The following is a 9,844-nucleotide window of genomic DNA, read 5'->3' on the forward strand; positions in this document are numbered from 1 at the left end:
CGGTGCGCCATTAGTAGTTTTGAAAAAAAATAAAAAAAATTTGTTACTAATGGCGCATGGTGGTATAGTGCGCCATTACTAGTTGACATAGTAATGGCGCACCACACCCACCGTGCGCCATTAGTAGTTTTGAAAAAAGAATGTTAGTAATGTCGAGCCCCACCTCCCCTCGCCCCGTCGCCCCCCCTCCCCTCGCCGCCCCCTTGCCCCACCTCCCCTCGCCCCGTTGCCCCCACCACCTGCCACCGACCCATCACCCGAACGGCACCCCCCTGGTGCCCCGCCGCCACTACCACCTGCCCGTCGGCCCCTGCGCCCGCGCTGCCCCCGGAGCCAGGCTCGCCGCCGCCCCTGCGCCCGCGCCGCCCCCGGAGCCAGGCTCGCCGCCGCCCCTGCGCCCGCGCCGCCCCCGGAGTCAGGCTCGCCGCGGGCCCCCTGCGTCCGCCTCGCCCCCCTCGGAGCCAGGCCCGCCGCCGCTGCCCTAACCGCGGCCGTCCACCACCACCCCCTGCCCCCGGAGCCAAGGTGAGCATTTTTTTGTTTTTTTCTACTGTTTTCTTTGCTGTTTAGGTTTAATTAGGTTATTGATAGGTTTAGGTTAGTGGTTGGTTTAGGTTAGTGCTAGATTTAGGTTTAGATAATTAGAAGAAGAAGAAAGTTGAAAAAAAGAAGAAGAAGTAGAAGAAGAGGAAAAAGGAAAAAAAGGAAGAAGAATAAGAAGAAAGTTGAAAAACAGAACAAGAAAGGAAGAAGGAGAAGAGGAGGAGGAGGAAGGAGAAGAAAGAAAAAGGAGAACAAGAAAAGAAGAGAGGTGGAGAAGAAGAAGATGGAAAGGAAAAGGAAGAATGCATCATTGTTTAATTGTAGAGGCTGATGATCGAAATGTTGACCTTTCTTAGGAGTAGCATCTTCAAATAAGTAACCCTTCATGTCTTCAAATAAAATAATAGAACTACATAACTCAGAACGGTAATATAACCAAGAATGCATCTTCGAGGACGAGAGCTTTTTTCAACTGTTTATTTGCTGCTTCATCGTAAGCAACGAGACATCTGAGGACAAAACATCATTTTAGTAGGATGTAACAATCATTAGTCTTCGAGAAGAATGATATTAAATAACATAGTGGCATGTGATGTATTTTCGTACCGAAAATGCATTTGGCACTAGTCCTCGCTTAACAACATCATGGGTGGGAAGCGGGAACTTCGAAAGTGCATTGGTGTAGTTCATTATCTTCTGCTCAAAATTTATGCTGCTATAATGTTGTATGATAATGTTGTAAGGGTACTAATTGGTCTCTTTTGCTGCTTATCAGAGATGGGGGGAAGCAGCCACCGCCGCTCTGCCTCACCGGAGTACGAGTTGGATGCTTTCGAGTTCTTCAGTATCATACTTGGGACTTCAGTATCAGCCACGAGGCAGGTATATAAAATGAGAGATCTCCCCTTCACCCATCTCATTATGATAACTCTGTTGTTTGCTACATCACTCCTTGTCCCAAATTGCAGAGGCTACCTGACACTTTTATGAACATGCTGGGTGAAGATCCGCCAGATAATGTGAAGCTCCGACAGGCCGGCAGCGGGGTTCACAGGCTGTGGGACGTGGAGTTGATGATCGAGGAGGGCCACAAGTACCTGTGCCGTGGCTGGGAGAAGTTCTACAGTGCCTACGACCTATGGACCGGGTACTTCCTTCCCTTCAGGTACGACGATGACGCCACAATGCACATCGCGAAGATTTTCAACGCGACTATGTGTCGCATGCGCTACGTTGACGACGAAGATGCCAGTGCATTCTGCCTCTTATTATTCCTCTGCATTTGGCTTTGTCTCACATCGATTGTTAATGGTCATTGTTGCATTTGGATAGGCAATGGGAGCAGCAGCAGCGACACTGGCTACAGCCAAAGCAGCAGCGATTATGGCTGTAGCAAAAGCAACAACGATTCTGGCTTTAGCGAAAGCAGCAGCGATTCTAGTAGCAGCAAAGACAACAAGAAGGATGATCCGGACTGGAGTGGGGGAGAAGAGGAGTAGAGTGGGGATGAGGAGCTGTAGGATGACAATGGGCATCAGGCTGAGGATGACCTAGCGCTGGTGGTGGCTGACCAAGGGCAAGAGATGGTGGTGGCTGACCATGGGCAAGAGATGGTGGTGGCTGACCATGGGCAAGGGATGGTGGTGGCTGACCATGGGCAAGAGATGGTGGTGGCTGAGGATGACCTAGCGATGGTCGTGCCCGTCTTGCCTGAAGGTGGCCTCGCGGTGGTGGTGGTGCCTCACGATGACCACGCACCGGTGGTGGCGTCGGCGATCCCACAGCTGGGCGACATGACCACACCAATTTTGGTAGAAGACTACATCCCACAGTTGCCTCCACCGCCTCGCCGCTCTTGGTGCATCAGGCTGAGGAAGGAGAAGGAGAAGAACAATGAGAACTGAACTATGTCAGGTATGTCAGATCTCCAAAATGATATATATATATATACTTAGTTACCTATGTTATCTCTAATATGCTTAGTTTCCTATAGGTTAGCTCCAAAATTACTTATGTTAGCACAAAATGTTCAAGTTTACATAATAAGCTTATAGTCTTCTTCTTATTCTTCTTCTTTTCCAATGACATATGTTAGCTTCATTTTACCTAAGTTGGCTCTAATATGCTAACTTAGAGCTTATATGCTTAGTTTCCTATAGGTTAGCTCCAAAATAACTTATGTTAGCACAAAATGATCAAGTTTACATAATAAGCTTATAGTCTTCTTCTTATTCTTCTTCTTTTCCAAAATGACATAGTTTAGCTTCATTTTACCTAAGTTGGCTTTAATATGCTAACTTAGAGCTTATATGCTTAGTTTCCTATAGGTTAGCTCCAAAATTACTTATGTTAGCACAAAATGATCAAGTTTACATAATAAGCTTATAGTCTTCTTCTTATTCTTCTTATTCTTATTCTTTGCCAAAATGACATAGGTTAGCTTCATTTTACCTAAGTTGGCTCTAATATGCTAACTTAGAGAGCTTATATGCTTAGTTTCCTATAGGTTAGCTCCCAAATTACTTATGTTATCACAAAATGATCAAGTTTACATAATAAGCTTATAGTCGTCTTCTTATTCTTCTTCTAGTGTTCTTCTTCTTCTAGTATTCTTCTAGTCTTATTCTTGTTCTTCTCTTCTTCTTCTTCTTCTTCTTCTTCTAACTTCTTGTTTATCATTTTGCAGATTTGATTTAATTCACGGAAGCTTGCATGGATGGAGTGCTTCTTTTCCATTTGTGTTTTTATTTTGTATCAATGTGAAATTTTGTGAATTGATTGATAACGGTGTTGGATGAACAATGTGAAACTTTTGCAATATGTAACGATGGAACTATGTGTTGGCTATGTATGTATATATGATGAAACTTGTGTGTTGGATATGATTGTTATATGGATGCTTGTTGTATATATATGTGTTGGATATCTCATATGTGAAATAGTGAACTGAGATTAAGAAAAAACGAAAAAAAATTAAAAAAATTGTTACTAATGGCGCACTTCCATGAGGTGCGCCATTAGTATACCAGATACTAATGGCGCAATTGTGGGATACTAATGGCGCACCTGTGGTGCGCCATTAGTAAAAAATTCTAATGGCGTGGTGCTAGTGGCGCACCCGTAGTGCGCCATTAGTAGGCAAAACAGGTGCGCCACTAGTAGACCTTTTCCTAGTAGTGCGTTGAGCACCCGGTGTATTTCGTCAGTAGGGTACTATGGGATGCAAGGGCATGGTACCCCATGCCTCAGAAGCTATTGCTCGCATATCTGGTGGCCTCACGCAAGCTATGACACTACTTCCAAGGTCACCCAATCAAGGTCGTCTCGGCCTGCCTGCTAGAGAGGCTACTCAGGAGCCCCAATGCTGCTGGAAGAGTCGCTGAATGGAACATCGAGCTGCAAGCATTCCAGCTAGAGTTCAGCGCAACTAGGGTCAACAAGGGGGCCGCGCTCACCGACTTCGTGCCAGAATGGACCGACGCGCCGGGGTTTGAAGCCAGCGAGGACCAAGCTCTCTCACCAGGAAGTGAAGCACCAGATGGCTGGGTCATGTATTTCGATGGCGCGTTCGCAGGCCAGGGCACGGGGGCTAGAGCAGTGCCCATCTCGCCCACTCAAGACAAGCTTTTCTACACCGTGCAGCTCTGCTTCTAGCAAGGCGAGAAGGTCTCCAACAACATTGCAGAGTACGAAGGCCTCATCGCCGGCCTCAAGGCTGTGGTGGCCCTAGGGGTGAAGCGCCTCACTATCAAGGGAGACTCGCAGCTCCTCGTCAACTTCTCCAACAAGGTATACGAGCCGAAGGACGGACACATGGAGCCATACCTCGCGGAGGTACGCAAAATGGAAAAGCATTTCCTAGGTCTAGAGCTGCAGCACGTACCCCGTGGCACCAATAAGGAGGCCGACGACATCGCCAAGAGGGTGTCCAAGCGACAACCCCAAGAGCTTGTCGTCTTTGAGGAGCAGCTCTTCAAGCCGTCGGTAGCACCTTCGCTCCTGGAGCCAGCACCGCTTCGGGAGGAACTCCCCCAACCACCTGCCTCATGAGCCCCTGCCTGCGGCCCGACATCGAGAGCGTGCCTAATCCGGGTGCTCGAGCCTCGGGAGGGGTACTGGACCAAGGAGTTCAAGGAATACCTGACACAAGGGATGCTGTCGGAGAAGGAGGAGGACGCGGAGCGTGTAGCCGATAGGCTACGACATAATGCATCTAGGACGGTGAGTTATACAGGAAGCGGCCAAATGATGTTACCTTAGGATGCATCTCCAGGGAGCAGAGGAATGAGCTGTTGGCCGACATACACGGCGGGGACTGCGGGCACCACTCATCATCATGGACCTTTGTCGGCAAGGCGTTCCGCAACGGGTTCTACTGGCCTACGGCTCTCAACGACGCAACCGAGCTCGTGAAGTCCCGCGAGGCCTGCCAATTCCACGGCAAGCAGATCCATCACCCAGCTCAGGGCCTCCAAACCATCCCGCTCTCGTGGCCATTCACAGTCTTGGGGCTGGATATCTTAGGCCCATTCCCTCGAGCGCCTGGGGCTACCGCTACCTCTACGTCGCTATCGACAAGTTCACCAAATGGGCGGAGGTAGAAGCCGTCCGCACCATCCCGACCGGATCTGCGGTCAAGTTCATCATGGGTGTCGGAAGCCGGTTTGGGGTCCCTAATCGCATCATTACTGACAACGGCTCGCAGTTCACTAGCAATCTTTTCAAGGCATATTGTGCTAACCTTGGAATGCAGATCTGCTACGCTTCAGCGGCACACCCCAGGAGCAACGATCAAGCCGAACATGCCAGCGCCGAGGTCCTAAGTGGCCTCAAGACCAGGACCTTCAAGAACAAGCTTGAGGCATGTGGCAAGGGCTGGCACGACGAGCTCCAGCCTGTGTTGTAGTCCATCCGCACCACCGCCACCAAGCCAACACGCGAGATCCTGTTCTTCCTCGTCTACGGAGCAGAAGCGGTTCTCCCTCACGAGGTCAAGCATCGCTCCGCACTGGTCCTGACGTTCGATGAGACATAGCAGGACGCCATGCGGGGGATTGACCTTGTGCTGGGGGAGGAACGCCGCTGTGAATCCTCGCTCCGAGCGGCAAGGTACGAGCAGGCGCTGCGACGGTACCAGGGTCGCAGTGTCCGCTCCAGGAGGCTCGAGGTGGGCGATCTCGTCCTCAGGCGGGTGCTCTCCAAGGAAGGGCTGCACAAGCTCTTGCCCAGGTGGGAGGGCCTGTTTAGGATTGCCCGTGTCTCCAGGCCTGGCGCCGCGCGCCTAGAGACACAGGACGGGATCCCCGTCCAGAACGCCTGGAACACCCAGCACCTCCGGGGGTTCTACCCATGAAGCAAGGCCCGACGCCTTTGAAGCAAGGCCCCGTGACTGTGAAGATCTCCGCTCGTGACACTCTCATGTAATAATGAGTGGGCTATACATGCCCTGGAGTCTCAGCAGTGCCGCCCTTTGGACTCGGGGGCTACCTCCCACGTCTTAGTGGCAGCACTTAGCTCCGCGCTAGTGAGAAGACAAGAAGACTAGACTAGGTGCCGGATGCGGCTTTTCATTTGCTTTCCGTAGTTGGCTTCCCACTTTTTCTTAATGGAAGTTTGCATTCTGGCCTTTGTTGTCCTCTTTGTTTGATCGCCTTCCCCTTTGTTCTTCCTTGTATTATTGTTTCGGTCCGAGCTCACCCTCGCATGCCTCGCGAGGGGGCTGGACAGGTGCCCTTGTGGAGGTGCCCTCTTGAGCGTTTTTCCTGTTCTTCGCAAGGCACCCTCACCCGAGCCCGCAAGCTGGCACACCTCTCTCAACGAGTGCCCCTCGGGTACCGCGATGCGAAGTGCTTGGTCATGGCCGGCGGCGCCTACGACCAGGATTCAGAAGAATAAGAGTTTCCTAACGAATTTTTGTAGTTCCCAGACACCTTCCGAGCAAAGGAGGCCTCGCCTGGCACTGGGGAATGCGCGCCTTGCGAGGCGGAAACTACTTTAGGCACATCAAGCTAAGCTATCTCTACACGCGCACATAAAATGTTGGTACCACAACACGACGTAGGGACGATACACATAACATAGCAACTCGGAAATTATGGTTCGTTACACGCCCCTGCAGGGCCCATACTTGTTTCTTCTTAAATGCGGGAAGGAAAGAGCAACACAAAAGTGGCGCGTGCCCCCACAGCAGTAGGCGAGGGCAGATCCATGGCGCTTCCCCGAGCTCAGCCAGACCCCTCCTCGCGCTTCACTAGAGCACGGCGACGAGATGACCTGCTGCCTCCCTCTAAACGGGCGCTGCAGCGTGGCGGCTGGTCATAGTCGCCTCTGCTAGAGCTGTCGCCGAAGGACGAGCCGCGGCCAGCGCCGAGGACGAAGCCACCTTCCTCCTCGTCACGACCATCACCAAGGCCGAGCACCTCGTCGCCGTCGTTGTCCTCGGGGCAGCAACCGACGCGGCGACCATCTTCCCCAAATATCCTCAGGAAGTTGGTCGCATCGCCATCGTACTTGAAGTGGAGGGCACACCGCCTGCCCAGTCCGCGCGCACAGGCGAATGTCTGGCAGCCGCAGGCTAAGGCTGCGTTTCCCACCGCGGAGACTTCCACCACGACCCACGAAGCCTTGCTACAACAACCGTCTACCTATAGCCAAAGACCGCCTGGACCTGCTGACGGCAGTTCGCCGACAATGAACCGCAGGAGCTGAATCATTCCCCTTCTCCGCGGCCGAGAACCTCTTCGCCTGCGCCATGAGTGTCGCTGCTAGCAAGGAAGCGAGGAAGAAGAAGCAGAAGGAGCGAACGAAGTGATGGGTGACGGGGCTCACCTTGCCCTTCCCATTTATAGCGAAGAGGAGGCTAACCGCCGGCCTCCATGATCTATGGTAATGATGACCTTTTTTCTGCATGCAGCAAGGACTCGTCAAGTCGGGAAGTTTCCAAGGCAACGTGGGGAAGCGGGGTTGCCCATGCTGAATCAACCGCCACGCGTCAACCGAGGCCGCAGGCCTGTTAGGGCCCGCGGCGCCCCGCACTTTCCCCATGCCTTCACCTCGAAGCCAAGTCCGAGCGCGCCTTAGGCCCGGGGGCTACTGTCGGCGTTCCAGGAAAGGGGGTCCCTAGACTTGCATTCCTGCGGCCCACGGCATGGCTCCACCAGCGGCCCTGTGAAGCCCATCTTTACCAGCAAGCACCCAAGACCCTCACGAGGGGCCAAGCCTCGCGAGGTGGACGATGCAAGACCTCCTCGGGGGCAGCCTCACAAGGCTAGCTCACGAGGGGCGGAGAGATTAAGGCAGGGGAGACCTCGCGAGGTCCCCGTGACATAAGCCATGACGACAAAGGCTAGGCAGGCACCAGGCGGGCGCCAGCGCGCACTATCCTCGTTTCCTCTTTGGTGCTACAGAGGTAAGCTCAGGCGTGGAGTCCTGAGGCATCAAGCAAAGGTTTCCATATCAGTGCAACAAGACCAAGTCCAGCAGGATGGCAGGACGGAGGTCACCATGGAGCCCAAGACGGCGTCACCACCTGAGCCTTTGGCAGGCGAAGAATACTTTTTTTAGGATAACTTGTACTAGTTGTCCCCCTTCAAACCAGGCCGTTGTGGTATCCCATCCCGCTCAATATTTGGGAAGAGGACCAGGGCCTCTATAAATAGGACTAGCCACCACCTTAGCAAAGGGGGGAGGATCATTCAGACCACCGGACAGCACACAAGCTCTCGAAGCACAAGAACATCCTTAGGAGGCCGTTCTTCCCCTTGTTACTATTGATCCTCAGCCCATGAGGCAATCCACCACACCACACTAGAGTAGGTAGTACACCACAAGAGTGGCCTGAACCAGTCTAAATCTTGTGTCCCTTTGTTCTGCGAGTTCGATGCGCTAAGACTTGAGATTGTGGTGAGGGCGAAAGCTAAAGGGGGAGAGATCTTCATCCGCACCCCAGTGTTCGAACCTCAAGGGTTTTTCCGGAACCCGAAATCCGACACTCGCTACTACTAAGAGGTCTCTACCATGCCCCTGGGACATGCCATAGTAGTAGCGAGGGTTATAAACCCGCGTTACTACTAAGTTGAAAGTAGTAGCGTGGGTTTTTATCCCTCACTACTGCTAAGCAGTCTCTACCGTGCCCCCCCGGACATGCCATAGTAGTAGCGAGGGGTAAAACCCGCGCTACTACTAAGTACTGGGTATTTTAACAGCCCTGAAATCTCCATCTCCTCGTCCCAATCACTCCTCTCCCCCGTCCCTCTCCTCCTCGTCCTCTCTCTCTCCCTCAAATCCGGTGACCTCCTCTTCCACGCTAGGCTCTCCTCCCTCCTCCTCCTCCTCCGCTGCACCTCCTTCCTCCTCCTCCTCGTCCTCTGCTACTGAAAGGAGAGGAAGATCCACCAGTGCGGCGCCCATGACGATGGCCAGATCTCTGATGGGCGCAACCCATAGCGTCATCTAGGGTTTTGGCTCCAACTCCGGCGGCCATTGGTGAGTTGCTGCACCTACTCCTCTCTATCTCTCTCTTCCTCTTCTAATCCTTGTCTCTCTGTTTATAGCAGCAACAAAGGAGATGTGTGGAGAAGTGTTGGATGGGGAAGCACCATCTCCATGGATGACTTCATCCCCTCCAGGATCAGCATCGACCATGGATGAAGAGGACGATGACGCCTAGCAGCAGCCATGGCTGGAATTTATTTTTTATTTCCTAATTAGTTAGTAGTAGGGAGGGTCTAGAACCACGCTACTACTAGTTAGTAGTAGCACGGGTGGTATCCACGCTACTACTAACGGACGTAGTAGTAGCGCGGGTGGCACTGGCGCTACTACTACCTGTTAGCTGTAGCGCCGTATCAGTAGCGCAGGCACCCGCGCTACTGCTAGACTTTTCCCTAGTAGTTTAATCCTATTAATAACTTGATAGCTGACTGTGCAGTCACCTTCGTCACCGGCTTCACTTCTGGCCACTTTGTAAACTTGTCAATTGCAACATACAAGAATTCAAAGCCCCGGTAGCACGGGGGAAGGGGACCAAGATGTCGAGCCCCTAGACCAAAAATGGTCATGACAAAGGGATCGTCTCGAGAGCTTGAGCAGGCTGATGGATATTCTTGGAGTGGAACTGGTAGGCTTCACATCTTGTGACTAGCTCAATTGCATCTTCAAGGGTCATTGGCCAATAAAAACCTTGCTGGAAAGCTTTTCCAACCAGTGCCCTTGATCCAATATGGGTGACGCACAAGCCTTTGTGTATCTTTGCCAACAGTTCCTTCCACTCTTCCCGGCAAATGCACATCAGTTTCACACC

The sequence above is a fragment of the Triticum urartu genome, chromosome 6 (assembly GCF_003073215.2).
Source record: "Triticum urartu cultivar G1812 chromosome 6, Tu2.1, whole genome shotgun sequence".
NCBI lineage: Eukaryota > Viridiplantae > Streptophyta > Magnoliopsida > Poales > Poaceae > Triticum > Triticum urartu.